Here is a 16,551-nt window from a genome sequence, read left to right as displayed (position 1 = left end):
CTTATGAAGTAACTCTTTAGAAATTGAGAACAATGAAACAAGCTCATAATAAATCACCTAAAAACTGTAATGCTTTTTAAGAAAATATACTTTTAAGTACTGTACATGTGAGATAAGCTAATGACTGAAAAAAGGTCACTTGATCTCCTAATGAATAGATGGAAATAATTTCTAATTAGCATCTTACTTGTTCACCCACCAATTATATATGAATTGGATGTAAAAGTTCTTTGTATATAGCCTTTTGTAAAAGGCTATAAAAGCATAATTCGTTATAATTATTACTAAAGTATATATTAAAAGACTTTTTCCTGAATACATAAATACTCATCTACAAATACATTTAACCTCTCAGTGACAGGTTTATCTACAAGGTGATAAAAATAGATTTGAAATTGTTATGGAATGACTATTTGCTCTTCCTGAGAAATTCTGAATTACACATTTTCAGTGTGGAAAAATGGCATAAAATAAAGTTGAAATTCCAGTATGCTAATGAGGCTTGGTTTAAGGGCTATCATTACAATTAATTTGACACTCTTTTGCTTGAAAATGAATATGGAGTAAAAAATGTCAGCTACTCATGACCAAATTTTATGAATATTGAATTGGTAGAATCTGGAGCTAGTAAAGTTACTCTGTCCTGAAGTTCCTGTTTTCATTTACCTCATAATTACTTGCTGTTCTCAAAATAATTTTAATCATTTTCAGATACTTTGCAAAAGAAAAAGGACTATGAGCCCTTGAGCTCTAATAGAGGGTCTTAAGCACTTCAGCTGAAAAGGTGTTGACCTTCCTGTTCTTGTCTTCTTTCATATGCTCACTGAGTTCTTGGTTCTCCTCAGTACCATGTTTTCCCTGAACATCATGTTAGGCTCTGTGACTCTAAGCATTTATCCAAGTCATTTCTTTATTCCCATTCTGTATCCTTGCCTGCTAAACCAGATACAAGAATCAGAATGTTAGAACAGGAAGACGCCTCAGATATTATTTGATAAGGCCTTTTATTTTATCAGTGATAAAATATGAGGCATTAAACACTTTTCAGGTTAAATATTAAGCTGAATCTTTGGACTTATAGCCTTTGGCTCATTCTACCCTGATGAATAATCTTTGGAAACATGGAATTAGACATGTGCAGGACTAGGCTATCCACTACGTAAAGTTCTTTTTCCCTTGTATATAGAAAAGTGTTTCCAGGAAGAGTGAATTGAAGGATATGTAAGGTAGGAAAAAGTAAGCAAACATGCTCATTATACCACTTATAATTAGAGCACTTGTATTTTTATGCATTTGCTCCTTTTATTTTTCATTTAGTGTCAGAAAAGAATAATGTCTTTATGTTCCTAAGCCAGCCATATAGAAAAGGAAAGACCCCTTAGTAGACATTGTAAACTTGATACAGGGTCTCATTTTATATATAATAATTTTAAAGTTATTGAAAATCATAGGTGACGAAACAAAATCTTCTTTTGTCAAAAGCCTATTATTAAAACAATGAGAATATTTCTCAGCATTTGTTGAGAGTGTTCAAACCAATTTGAAATGGATCATGTATCACTGAGGCTACCATAGATGTTCCTCAACTTACTTACAATGGGGCTATATCCCAATACACTCGATGTTTAGAAGAGTGTAAGCCAGGTGCACTTAATACACCCAACTAACACAACACTGTAGTGTTCAGCCACACCAGACACTGTAGAGTAACAGTTGTTTATCCTGAAGATTGATGGGAAACTTCAGCTGTCTGCTTCCAGAGAGTAACATTCAGCACTTCACTAGCTCAGGAAAAGATAAGAATTCAAAATTGATAAAACATGTTCTACTGGATGTGGATCAGTCATGTTCACGTATTGGTCAAAGACTGTCTCTACTTTTTCTTTGCTAGAAACATACATTTTTAAAATCATAGATTTTTAACATTATACAGACTCACCTTTCTGACTTCTTTATTTCATTGCTGAGGAACAACACTTGGGGAAAGTTTCTTAGTTGTGAGCACAGAACTGGTAGTGTCTGGCTGCTAGGAATACAGAAATCTTGGCTCTGGCTAGTGTTATTTTCCCCCAAATCCTCATTAAGTTATCTCTTGGCACCATCTGTTTCTGTTTTTCTGTCTTTTTACATTTTTTTCTTCCAGGCCAATCTATCTCAGTATCATTTAACTTATTTTCAATAATTTTATCAGTATCCTAGCTGTAGAATGGGTTAAAAAAGAATAATTAGAAGCCTACTTAGAATGGTGATATCATCAAAGATGTTTTTTCTTCCTTTTAGCATTTAGTCGTATACCTTTCCATAGATCCTTACTTTTTATTGATTTTACTGTGCTGCTTTCAAAACTCCCAGTGTACTCTGTTAAATAATATAGAATGTATTCTCTGCCCTTCATATAGAAACTTTAGAAGTTGTCCGTGGATTCCTATGTTTACATTGGTATAAGTCAGCCATATTAAAGTTTCTTAGAGCTGGATTCTTAGAAATCTATTTTAATATGTAATCATTTACATGTTTCATATGTAAATTATATGAAGTAAAATTTAACAGAAAGATTACATTGTCAATATTGTGTTCTGCTTTAGAGTGATTCAGTTTTGAAATTTCATTCATTCAACATTCAGCAAGTACACAAGTTGTACCAGATGATTCAAGGTGAGCTTGTGGGCACTGATTTATTAAGACATCAGCTTTCTCATTAGTAATCCCACAGTGAAATGGAAGTGACAAATAAATACATAAAGTGTAATCAAAATAGTGTAGACATAGATATGAGTAAGGCCTTCTGGGATAATAGAGGAGGGCTGTCTACATACAGTTCCTGGGGACACCTCTGGGAACCACAGTGAAGGCAGACACCCATCTTGCTTTACCATCTGATGTACTAGTTGCATGATGCAGAAAGGACTAGTGAAACCATCTCAAGCTGCCTTATTAGAAAAGCTTCCATAAAACCCTCTAAAACCATAAATTATCAAAAGTGTCCTACTATCTACCCTCAACTTTACCCTCTTAATACTATAACCCTTCTTAAAGGATGAATAAAGGTAATTCTAATATTTGACCTTCAAAGGTCATACCCAGTGATCTTAGCTTTTTCCTGCTAAGGACTTGTACATGCTATGCAATGACTGGTGATTAAAATGTACCTCCGTCCTCTAATGAAGCAATGCCCAGTGTCTCATGAAGAAGATATTCCTATTCAGAGCCACATGTGTTCATAACAATCAGAAAAGTACTCATGGTGTAACAAATAGAGAAGCAAGTATAAGAGACGAAAAGTTATACAGGGATTATATGAAAAATTTCTGTATCTTTCAGTGCTTCTGTGAACCTAAAACTCCAAAAATGAAAATGCAGGATTTCTCTTAAGAATTCCAATCAAGCTGGTGACACAGATTTTCAATATCTAGTATCAGATCCCCCCTCCCCCAACTGTGTTGCCTTTTCTCTAATTGTCTTGTAATACAATATAAAGATTCTTCAATGCTAAGTGTAAGGACTTGGGCAGTTTGATGGAGGTAGGACATAAAATGCCCAGAAGAATGAAGAGATGACTGTGGAGGGCAGGCAGGGGTTTACTTTAGAGGGGTCCTCCTGTTAGATCTTAGACATAGAAGAGGTGAGGGAACTAGACCTTCTTAGCAGCGACCTTCCAGCTACCAGTAGCATGCATATTTCTTCGATTACTCTTGTGCTTCTCTGTGCTATCTTGATATCCCTGTCAAACATTAAACGTGTAGAATGGCACACCTGATGTACTTTACCCTTCACCCTTGGTTCTGGGTTCACATTTCACCCAGTAGCTAAGATGGAAATATTGGCACCAGATCTATTTTCATAGTTACTTCAAATCAGCCACTCAGGCATTTTGATTCAATTTCCTAAATTTTGCTTCAGTGTGTTCTTTTCCTCTGTCAGTGATTACTGCATATGCTCACATGTAAGATGAGATTCCTTTCTCCTTGCAAAATCACTCCTCAGAAAAGAAGGCGTTTCATATTGGAATCAGTACAAAGCCTCTGCTATTACTGGATGCTTTCCCCACTTCTTTATTTCAAACAGCAGACCACTGTGTGAGGAAGACACAGTGGCCCAAAATGACCTCTTTTAATGTGGCTAGATATTTATAGAGGGAACCTGACAAAATCTTTTTTTAAAGGCTGCAGTAACATTTAAACTAATGTGAGTATTTATCCCCAGGAATGTGTCCTCACAAGTGCAAATACAAATGTCTTTGTAAACAAGATTTTTCACAAAACAAACAAAAAGTAAATCAGTACATTTGGGAGTTAGGAATATACAGGAAAGCATGAATATGTACCTACATGACAAATGGCAAGCATGCTGTTTTTACCAAATCATCCCTCTGGATTAGGACAAGGGTTCCAGGGATGGCATCAAACGGAAATCCCCCAAATGCCTTGTCTTAAATGAAGGTAAATGTTGTACAGAAATCTGTTATAAAGACTAAAACATGATTTACATTGACACAGACACAGATGTCAGCCTTGTACCTGAAAAGCTTGGATCAAGTTGTTTTTGAAAGATTTAGATGTAGGGAAAATGTGACCTATCTACTTATGGTTTATATTACACTATTAATTTTATTTATACAACCAAGAATAACAAATGCCTTGATTTTATATAAAGAGCTTTTAAGTTTTTGGTGAACCATCAAATTTTATAGTCACACAAATATATAAGTCATGGATTGAACTCAGGGTCTTCACACTGAGCTACATTCAGTCTTTTAAAAATGTTTTTGAGACAGGGTCTCACTAAGTTATTAAGTTGCTCAGGCTGGACTTGAACCTGTGATCCTCTTGTCTTAGCCTCCCAGAGTGCTGAGATACAGGTGTGTTCTACCATGCCCAGTTCTCAATACATTTTTACAAAGCAAACAATACAGCCATCACTCACACCAAGAATCAAAATATTACCTCCACCCAAAAGTACCCCCTCTTGCTGTTTTCCAGTCACTGCCTGATTACCTACCTCTCCCTCCAACCAGCACATCACACAGTGTGAATAGTATCCCATCTTCTGACACCATATATTAGATTGGCTTGTTTTTGAGCTTTTTATAAATAGAAACACATTAAGTACCACTTTGCTGTCTAGCTTTGTTCCTCAACATTTTGTTTGTGAAATTCATCTATGTTGTTACATTGTGTTTGGTCGTATTGCTGAGTAGTATTTTAGTTTTCAAACAACCTCAGCTTATCTATTTTACTATAATAGGTTTTTGTGGTGGTTCTAGTTGGGAACTATTATATGTCGTGCAGATATTAAAACTCTCCTATGTGTCTTTTGGTGAATAAATGTCAAGTGTCTGGTTGAGCACATACCTAGGAGTGAGATTTATTAGTCAAAGTATGCCTTCATCAGCTCCAATAAATGCTGTCAGTTTTCTGTAATGGTTGTAACAATTTACACATCCATTAGCAAAGTATTAGGGTTTCCTCTTACATGTTCCTGCTCACTATTAGTATTTTCTCTTTTTTGAATTTGCTATTTTGATGAGAAAAAGTGATATTGCAGTATAATTACAATTTTCATTTCTCTGATGATTAATATAATTGAGCACTGTTTTGTTTTTAATGGCCATTAAAATATCATTACATTCCTGTTTGTGTGGTTTTTGTTTTGTTGTTGCACTCTTTTTCACTTCCTTGGAATTTGTATATTCTGCTGGAACAAACATTAACATTTTTATGGGATTGTGTTATTGGCATTACTGACAAAACTGGAGAACAAATTATATTTAGACAGTGGGGAAATTAAACTCACCTGTCATCCTACCTTTTTTTTTTGTCAGTGACCTTCTACCTGATCTGTCAAACTCTGTTCTCACACTCTCTACTCACTTCTACACATATAAAGTATTTTTTTTACAAGCATGCAGATCTTAACGAGTCCTCTTTAGCCTTATCTCATTTATTCTTCTCTACCCCAATCACCCAGCTTCCCATCAACTCTATGCTAAACATAGTGTCTATAGAACTCCCCTATGAAAGTTCATAGAGAACGGGAGAGGCACATTTGCTAAATACTCATTTCTAGGGCAATATTTTCGGTTTTAAAGTGAAAACTTGAAAGTTAAGGATGGGTTGCATAAATATTGCTGCTGGATTTGATGTAGAAGCCAGTCTCTGGGATTCTGACTGAGTTGTAGGTATTCTGTGAAATAAAAACCTCTTAGGGGTTGATACTTATGTACTGAATTTTAGATTGTTCCCTCTTTGATAGCATTAATTGAAGTGTCCACAGGCACAAGTTACCATGGGAAGAAAATTAGATGATATGGAAATTAGATGTTTTTATATACATCAAATTTTGAAGAGTATATGCATAAATTCAAAGATCTATTAAAAAATCAATGTGCCTTTCCATATTTAGCCTATCTTAAGGGTATTGCATCGAAGTATATGTCTATCCATCAATTTGGGGAATGAGAAACAACCTTCTATCTCCCTACATTTGTTCCACTTCTCTCCCTACTTTTCTTTTCTATGTTATTTCTTGAAGTATTATGCTATTGTCTGGCTGAAATCTGACTGGTAGATAACAAGGATATTAATGTAAAAGGTCCGTTTATATGTACCTAGCATTGAGTAACTTTTACATCTGTTACTATAAGTCCTGAAGTTTCTAACTTACTTGCAATATACAGTTATGCCTATCTTTAAAAATGTAGATTTATGGGCTGGGGATTTAGCTCAGTGGTTTCACTGCCTGCTACGCAAGCGCAAGGACCCAAGTTTGATCCCCGGTACCAAAAAAAAATACAGAAAAACCCCATAGATTTGCTTTGTAGAGTATTTTCATGAGGCAAGAGTGTATTTTTCTCCTCAGCTTTTTAAGAGTCAGTTAAAAAATCTGCCAACTCAGCAGTCCATTATGCTGTCCCAGCCCACCTAATCTTTGGTTATCTCTGAGTGTCTCCTGTTTTACTTGTATTAAAACAGTGTCTTCTCATAACCTGACTTTATTGACTATAAGCTTTTTATTAAAGTAATTCCTATACTTTGGTGTTTTCCAGGATGCCTAGAACATCGCTAGGCTATAATAGAATAGCTCTATGCAACTAAGAAAAACATCCTTTCATGAGGATTCCATAGATTATATCTGATAATAAGAAGGATCATTAGGGGCTTACTACTTGAAAATGCCCAAAAGAAGACTAGTATGCAGAGATATATCTTAAGTCAGCTAATACTGTTCTTGTGTGTAAAAGCCAAATCTTAATTACATGTAGATAGTGTCATGAGCAAAAACCCAAGTATAGTTTTATTTAAAATAGAAGAGACAGTTGAGCACCAATTCAAATCATGGTTAAATTTTCCACTTAAACAACTTCATAAACTGTATGCATTAGCAAACTTAAAAATAGACACTTATGTGAACTATCACAGGAACTTTATTATGTAGTAAAAAAAAAAGTACTGCAATTGCCATGCAATAGAAAAATATCTAATCAAACTTGGTTTTTTTCAGCATTCTAAAAGCATTTAACTAATGCTAATTCTATGAGCCTATATATAAACAGATAAATTTATATTTAATCTCTATTTTTTTATCTCTTTGTTCTCTGGGTTATGTGAGTACTAAATGAGCTAACTAGTGTAATTCAGTTAAAAATACTGGGGTGTAACGAATGATAGGCAAAGGAAGAAAATAGTGAAATATCTTTTAAGTACATTCATTCACTGAATGAGTGTCATAATTCAGTTACTGTCACTAGATATTAAGGACTGAGGGATTACATCTGAAGCAGTGCTGAGAGATTAAGATAGAAAGGAGAAGGTAAAAGGAAATGGCCAGTTCCAGCCTTCAAGGCTTATAGTTTGTTTATTTATTCATTTATTCATTCATTCACCCATCTATGCAATGTCTTTTGAATGCCTATAATTCAAGGTACCAGTAATACAGTAATAAAATTAAGCATCAGTTCTTGACTGGAATGAGCTTTTATTTTAGTGGGATAAAAAACAAATAACATCAGTAAAAAGACAGTAGATAATGATCAGTGCTGGAGAGAAAATTAAATGGGAAAGGAGATTGGAAGTGTTGAGGGTGAGATGCAGGTGACTGTTTTGGATAGGTTATCTGTGATGAAAGGTGCCTTTCAAAGACTTGAAGGAAGTGAGGAAGCCAGTCATCCAGAGACTTGGGAAAGGAAAGGCAATAGGAGGTACTGAGGTGAAAGTGCATTTGGAGTACTCAGGAGTGACAAGAAGGCGGTGGGGCCAGAGCAGGATGAATGACTGGGAAAAGTTGGTGAGGGCTCTGAGTTTCACTCAGCATGTGATGGGAAGATATTGGGAGATATTGCTCCCAGGCCTTGAGTCTTAGATATATGGGAATGTGTAAGGTAGTAAGTGGATTCCACTCTAAATCTTGAAGCAGACTGGAAAAGTTGTATTGGAAGATACTTGTGTTAGTTTTCCATCACAATAGTGAAATACTCAGGATAATTAACTTATAAAGAGAAGAGGTTTATTGTAGTTTACAGTCTTGGAAGTTCCAATTCATAATCCTGTTTTCCCTGGTGCTGGGGATGGGGCATATGGCAGGACAGCGCATCATGGCAGGAATGTGCAGTAGAGCAAAATGGCTTATATCACAGAGCAAAGAAAAAGAGAGACCAGGGCCTCACATTTCTCTTCCGGGCTACATGCCCAGTGACCTAAGGATCTCTCACCAGCCCACTGCCCACCCTCTAAAGGTTCCATCACCTCCTAGGGATCAAGCCCTCAGCACATGGATCTTGGGGGATGTTCAAGATCCAGACTATAGTGACATGAAACTGGGCTTGAGTGGGAATTAAAACCTGGACATAACAGTTCAGGAGCCACCTGAAAGAGGTCACAGTAAATCATGAAGATGGATGCAGAATTGTGAGGGACTAGACTGCATCTTGGAGATGACCTTCCTCCCATACTCCTGTGGTTTGGAGAGGGGATTCAGTGTGAGGCTTAAAATGTTAATATTTGACCACCTCATATGATTCATTGATGGAATAGATTGATTGATTGTGGGTTTTCCAACTAGATCACCTGGATTCTTTCCCTAGACTTCTAATGAAATACAATTTAAAAAGAAGAAAGAAAAGATAATTAGGAAAATATTGTATTTATGTTGAACAGTCAACTTGCTGTTCTGTGGAAATAGGGTGTGGCTCAGGGGCTGACATCTCCCTCACTTCTGGCAAATTAGAAACACGATCCAAAACTATTCTTAAAGACTATAATAAGAATCTGCAATTTTAGGCCTAAATAAACCCCCAAACCTTAAATGTGTTAGGTCCTGGGAACGACATATGTTGATTTCAATTTATTTCCTTTCTTGAGGGCTGGAAGGTCATCTTTCTTGTTGCCTTCTATTGAAAGCATAATTTTTTGCACTGTAAATTTGATCACATATAAAATGATAAAGTTACTTCTATATCTTAATGTTTTCTCAGATTTAATTGTGACTTTCCTGCTAATCTGGGTTGTTTGTTTGCTTTGTGAAGTTAAAACTTCATGTTGTATTCAGAACTGAAAACAAAATTATATGGGCTGTTGTATCTGCCAAAGAAACATTGCCCTCTCTTGGCTTAACATGTTAAGAAACTTTGCAGTGTTTTTTTGCTTAATTTTAGAGTGTTTCCTAATTCTGAATTGGACCATTTTGCTCTAAACTGGAACAGATACATTTTTTGTCCGTAAGTGAATGTATATAGCTAATTTCTTTTGTGGCTTTAGATGGAAGTCAGTTAAAATGGAAAATTGCTGTAGGAAGCTGGCATGTTTTTAAACTCCTGTGTTTTAAGAGGAAATAAAACTTCATTCTATTCTCCACTGCATGGAAAATATTATACTGTTTTCAATAAACAGAGGAAGAGATGAGTATTATGAATTTTCTTTGTTTTTCTCTCATGAGTCTTTGTGTTCGAACTCCTATACCAGTTGCAGTCTTAGCCTGTATTAAGGAACTTGAATGCTGAGATTAAACCATTGTTTTTATATTTGTTTTTCCTTAGACTTGCTTGGTGCTGTGAGACTATTTATTATACAACATTTTGGTTGCAGAGATTCTAGCAGCATTAGTTCATCTTGACTGATGTCTTTGACCTCAGAGTATAAGTAGAAAAATAGAGATAGGTGACAAGAATGGATTAGCAGTCCTTCTCTTAAGTGAAACAGTAAACCTGTCTAGATATATCACTGGCTCAAAAGCCTACTAAATGCATAGTGAAATAATTAAAGATGTGTGTGTGTGTGTGTGTGTATTTGTGTTTATGTTTAATGGATTTTCTAGGAGACAAGGATTCTATCTGATTAATTTTACTATTCAGTTTTTGTAAAAAATACTGGAAAGTTTTATTGAGCTATCGGATGATTATTTAGTTGCTTTTTTAAAAAGGATTTTTTTTCTAACTAAAAGAAATAGACCAGTTGTCATTCAAGTCAGTGTATATATAATAATACTCATGATTATTGCTTTATTATCATTAAACTTTAGTTGTACAGTTGGAAGGATTCATGAGAGATCATCTGATTCCTTCTCTTGCACTTTTAAACCATCACAGCTAGGTGAAAAATATTTTAGCATTTTACAATGTTCATTTTATAATGATCACCAAGCAGTGGTCTAAGCACATGTTACACAAATGCCTGTCCATGTACAGTGGGCTAATGTCCTAATAAATCCTTAGTGAGTTGAAAATATCATAACTTGAAAATGCATTTAATACACCTAACCTCCTGAACATCATACCTTAGCAGCGGGTTACACTGTGCAGTATGGCTTCATTGCCCTCATGAGCACTGGCTGCCTGGGAGCTGCAGCTCACTGCCATGACCCAGCATCACAAGAGAGGAATATTACTGATATGGCATATCAGTAGCCTCAGAAAAAAAATCAACATGTGAATTTCTGTTTCTATTAAATGTGCATTGTTTTTGCACCATTGTAAAGTCAAAAAATTAGGAGTTGGGAACTGTCTGTGTACTTACATATTCAACTCTGACACTGACTCAAAGAAATAGCTACTGTTATTATCTACACATACCATGTCTGTATAAAGACGGCTGAGGTACATCTTGCCCCGTAAGAAATGGAACTGGAATTTGAACCCAGTCACCATGTGTGCCTTCAGCCGTTATGTTACCACCTGTTGGCTTTCCCTTGTTTTTCCTCCCCTTTCTAAAAATTTCAGTTCCTGCATTTGACTCCCAGTTTCACCCACCACCCATTATCAAATGTGATTCCTTAGCTTTTAGTTTAAAGCTTTTGTTTTTCAGTTTGTCTGCTTTACTTTTTCCTTTTTTGAGCCTGATGAACAGCACTTCTCCATAATCCTAACACTGATTGCTGCCTCATTCTTCCACCTCTTTCCGATCTGATCCCATCCTGCCCTTGAACTGTTTCTCACTTCTTAAGTTAGACTTACAAAGTGTAGCTTAGAAGTTAGCTGTACTAATGGCTTACCAGTTCTTAGTAAGATAGTTAAGAGGCATAACATAAATTTTGTCATAAAGGTGCAGAAACTTGGGTGTATAGAAGCCATGTATTATTTAGAATATTTCTATTGATGAATTATTAATTTTAATTTTCTAAGTTTTATTATATTAAACAATAGGTACTTAATAGGAAAAAATATCAAAAAATAAAGTATTGAATTTTTAATATTAATTGAGTGTTCATAAAACATCAAAATTTTCAACATCAACTTTTTTGGTGTACAGTGTCTTAAAAATAACATAAATAAATTCCTATATGATCTATAATAAAAATCCAAATAGCACTCTACAAAAAGATAATCTTTACTTCAATTATCACACTTGTCTTTACACGTGACAACAATGGCATGTTCCATACACATGTATTGCTTACACTTACAGCATATGTGTTTTGCTTTCCTGGCCTTTTTATAGCATATACTTGAATCTCGCTGGTCTTGTTGTTTTGTCAGGAGATTCTTATTATATTACGCAATGTGTAGTTAATAGGAACATAAAATATCAATAAAAGTATTCTTAATATGTATTCATTTAGAACAAACATCAACATTTTCACATCAACTGTGTACTTGCTTACAAAATCTTAAAGATAACATCAGAAATAAATTCCTGTATGAACTACAATGAAAATACCAATCAAACTCTACAACAAAAATGATATTTGCTTCAGTTGTTAAGATACTCAAGGTAGTCTTTACACATGACAACTGCATGTTTCATGCATACGTCTCACACTGACAGCACATGTGCTTAGCTTTCCTTTCCTATGTGCCAGGCCATTCTTGTCACCCCTCTTCTCTTCCTGTTTTGTCAGGAGCTTCCTACTATATTGCACAATGTGCACCTAGCAGTAAAGTTTATTCAGTTTATTACTATACAAATAAGGACCTGGTGGCTGAATTCCAGGATACATTTCTAAATTGAAAACATAGTAAGTCTTCACATCTACAAGGGCATAAATTTTTATGCCATAATTTTTTTTTTTTGCTTACATCTTGCAGCAGACAGTTGCAAGGTTATTTATCATGCTATTTGCATTTTATTTTGCTGATTTTGTTACAGTAGATCCTGTTCCTTGTCTCCTTTAGGGTGTTTTCATTACTTGAATGGCAGATTCGAGTTTTTCAGAGTATTTGTATCATCTGTTGGCTTTCTATTCTCCTTCATAGCTTTCCTTTTCTTTGACTTGCTCCATCTGAGTTGCTTTAAGAAGTTTTTCTCATGCCATTTTGTCTTCTTTTTCGACCTGTTCCCTCTTTAGATTTCTTTTATGCCGTATTTTGAACCATTGCTTTTCTGTAAGTCTTTTATATTCTTGTGATTACCATGAGAAATCCCTGCTAAGTAGACCTATGAATGCTTTCAGTTCAGCTAGAGAGGTGTCATAATAAATGCATTTTTGAATACGGCTATTATTGGACACAATATTTTACTTGTATTTCAGCCTTTGTGTATTTCACATCTTGTAGCATTTTTTCTCTTACAATTTTCAACGTTAAATAGCAGTCCTGGCTTCCCTATATTTTCAGACTTAGTTCTAACATTGGATTGTTCCATTTGGTTGCATGACCATTTTGCCACATTTCGACTAGCCAAGTATGCACTCACATTGCTGTTTTCATTGTCATCTGAATCAAGGAGGTCTGCATTCCCTGTGTCTGTATTAATCGATTTTTGCTCCATTACACTGTCACAGGAACTTTGGCTCACATGGGCAACATCAACGTCATTATCTTCATCATCTATACATGAGTAATCTGATGATTCACTTTTGACCTCCTCCAAAACTTGCAAATCTGGTTTTTCATGTGCCATTGTACTGAATTGGGCTACTTCAGCCAGAAAAATCAAAAGAAAACTTTTATAAAAAATTCCTAAATGCACAGAAATTTAGCAGTGAGCATTTCATGGGCAAAACTGACCTGTTGCTAATTTGGAGCTCCTGTACACAACTTGCTGTTCATCTGCCAAGTGGCACAGATGGGTTTATATCTCTTCCCCAGGTGCAGCTACTGTGAATCACACCCACATTCCCTTATGATAAAATACACATTTTCATAACAGAAGAGTGATGTGTGCATATATTTTACTCCTTGTGAAGCTCAGGTAAACATACACAAAACTTGTTAGATGAAGCATTATGTGGCTAAAAATCCCGGTCTGACACCTGGACACATGCACACAACTTGCCATTCATGACACCAAGTGGGTAAACACAAAGATTGCTTCCTATATCCCCCAGGTGCAGGCTACTGGAATGCACAGCTGGCTACTATTATGCTAAAGTACAAATTTTTAGTAGGAAAGTATGGGATGGGTTGTTGCAGCCCAATATTATGCCCTTCGTCTCCCCGTGGCTTCTAAATAACATCCTTTATTCCTGTTTGCCACATCTTTTTTTCTACCATATCTGCAAAAGTACATTAGTCTGGCCATAAAGCTTGCAATTAGTGGTTCCATTCTGTGTGTTCATCCACATGCCTCAGATTTCCCGGTGTCTTTGAATTTTAACCATAACCAACAAATATGTTTGCATTATATGTGTGTTCCACAGGTTTTATCTAAGTTACAAAAGTTCATTACAATGTATTTTAGATCTCCTGGCTCTCCACACACACTGATATGAATAGTTTAAAGGTGTAAATTCTCACTGAGTATAAGACTGGAAAAGGCAATTATATGATTCACCTTAATAAATGGAACTTCTGACCAGCCATTGGTCTTTCTGACTTAATCCCAGGGGAGAGAATAAAGAATAAAATACCATCTTCCACCTTCCCACATCATTTTTCTTATGTAGATTTTCCAAACTCCTTCTCTATATGGTTTAATCTAAGGGACTTTCCCCTCTTAATGAAGATGATACTGTGCTGATGAATTTTCTCCTTGCTTGGCCAAAAATAATCACCACCCAATTATCTTGTACCATATAACACTCACAACAGTGAGACTATCATGATTATTACTGTGTTATATTAAGTATAATTTTCACAAGATTGTACTTTTAGTATATGTGCTGCCGAAGCGAACACAAGATTGTACTTTTAGATTCAGATTTTCTCCCTATACTTTACCATCCATAATACTGTGTACTGTTTAGAGCTTGATGTGATGAGGACAGTGGTGAGCATCTGTCCCCCCATATATGCTTCTTAAAAATTCTTATTGTTATTGCTACACTGGGCTTGTTTCTCCCTAATGGTCCATTCAGGAGACCACCAGAGTTGGAACCCATTGCTGCTTCTCCAGCTCTGTTTCAAGAGGATCTTGACTATCCTTACTTCTTTCCTGGAAAGTGTTGCACATGCTTGCTGAAGTCCAGTCTGTAATATACCCAGCAGCGAGTACAGCCAGGTTCCCTTTGTACTGGCATGTCTTATGTTCCTGAATACTTCTGTCCAGGATGCACTTCAAGTTCTGTAACACTGGACAGAAGTGTCCAGGAGCATAGAATTGTTTTCTTTCCCACTTAAGGACCCTGTTCTTGCCTCAGTTATATCATGAAAATGTTCTGATTTGTCTCTTTCTCTATGTATCTCCCACCCCTGACTGAAATTCTCAAAGGCTGAGTTTGCATTTTGGATTAGTGAACTTCTGTAGTGGTAATTGTTATCCTTTTATTGCCTTACTCCAAAAAATCATTCATGATGGGGCTATTAATATCAATCCAAGAAATCTCTTGGCTTAAATAAGCAGTGGGCTTAAAACCTAGCATTTTGAAACATAACTACATTTAGTCCAGTTTCACACCGTTGTCCAATTAGGAGCTGCACAAATCCGGAGTTGCATTTAACTCATTTACAAAATAGTCCAGGGGAAAGGATCATCATGTGACTAGAATAAACACTATGGCCAAGGAGGGGAGTGGGAAAAGACTTATTCCAGTGACTAACTGAGGACAAGGAAAAAATGAGATTGGGGCAACCATGCCATCAGGGGACTATACCCTGCCATTTTGGGTAGTCACAGACATTTCAAGGGTTGTGAACAGAGATGTTAGCAGGGGAGTGAGTAGGGATTAGGGTCCGTGAGTAGCACATGGACCCTTGAAAATGGAAGGTGTATATAGAATGACTAGATGAGAGATGCAGTATGTAGAGAAAGTAGAGGACACAGAAGATGATGGCTATAATGGAAAGAGGACAACAGTTGCTAGTTACCTGGAAAAGAGGAGGAAGAGAGGCAGGGAACCCTTTCAGCAGCAAAGGGGTGTAGCAGGCTGGGTGAGGCAAGTCACAGGGCACCATGACAACTCTGGGTAGCTGGTAGTGCTGGGGCCATTCTGTGTATTGTATGTGAGCTGCTTTGATTGATGATGAACTTGTACTCAGCCATGGGGAGCTTGTGTCTGGTAAAAGACAGGGCAACAGGTTTGGCTTAGCTTGCCAGGGAATGAGATCACACTTGACATAATGCTGAACAAACAGGATTCAAAGGGTAGATCAGGAATTTAATTTATCCTCTCCCCTCATTGCCTGTTCAAACCACATTGTGTAGCCTAGTTTTCTGGATGACACTTGAAACAGACTTGGTTACTTCTCTGGCTTCTCTCAGATTTTAAAGAAACAAAATGCTTTTCGATAGCTTTTCAAAAGCTTGTAATAACTTATAAACAGAGTCAGTTTGGCACTTATGATGTCTGGTCTAGTTCGATGTAATAGACATATTTTACTCATTCAGAGGTAAGAGTTCTGTCTCTTGCAGGTTCTGCTTGCTGCAGAGGTGAAGTCTGAGTGGGGAAGAGACCTGTTACAGGCTTCTTTTCCTGGTTCCCTGCTACATTTCTAACTTCCTCCCTGGCTCACCAAGAACTCTTGGGCTCTTCAGGAGAGAGAAGGGACTTCAGGAAGGTCTTAGAGAATTGATCTTGGTTTGCCATTGGTTTGACAATAGGAGATGGTGAACTTGACTCATTCTTTTGTGGGCACTTTTATAAGTTCTTTGGAGAGTCCCTTTTTCCTCACTTCTCTACATCTCTCACTTACTTGGTTTGACAGGGCAGGGTGGGAACACACTTGTCTTTCATCCCAGTGGTGTG

At 36.4% G+C, this 16,551-nt stretch overlaps 1 protein-coding gene across 5 annotated transcripts in view; it reads left to right on the top strand.

The window, feature by feature from the left end:
- Positions 1-16,551, top strand: part of Golim4 (golgi integral membrane protein 4) — an 82,132-nt gene that overhangs the window by 27,319 nt on the left and 38,262 nt on the right. The window lies entirely within an intron of this gene.

Source organism: Heterocephalus glaber, unplaced genomic scaffold (genome assembly GCF_053883595.1).
Source record: "Heterocephalus glaber isolate CG9 unplaced genomic scaffold, H.glaber_assembly_v1.0 deba00001504, whole genome shotgun sequence".
Taxonomy (NCBI): Eukaryota; Metazoa; Chordata; class Mammalia; order Rodentia; family Bathyergidae; genus Heterocephalus; species Heterocephalus glaber.
The sequence above is the reverse complement of the archived record's forward strand: the minus strand, read 5'-3'. Positions and strand labels throughout refer to the sequence as shown.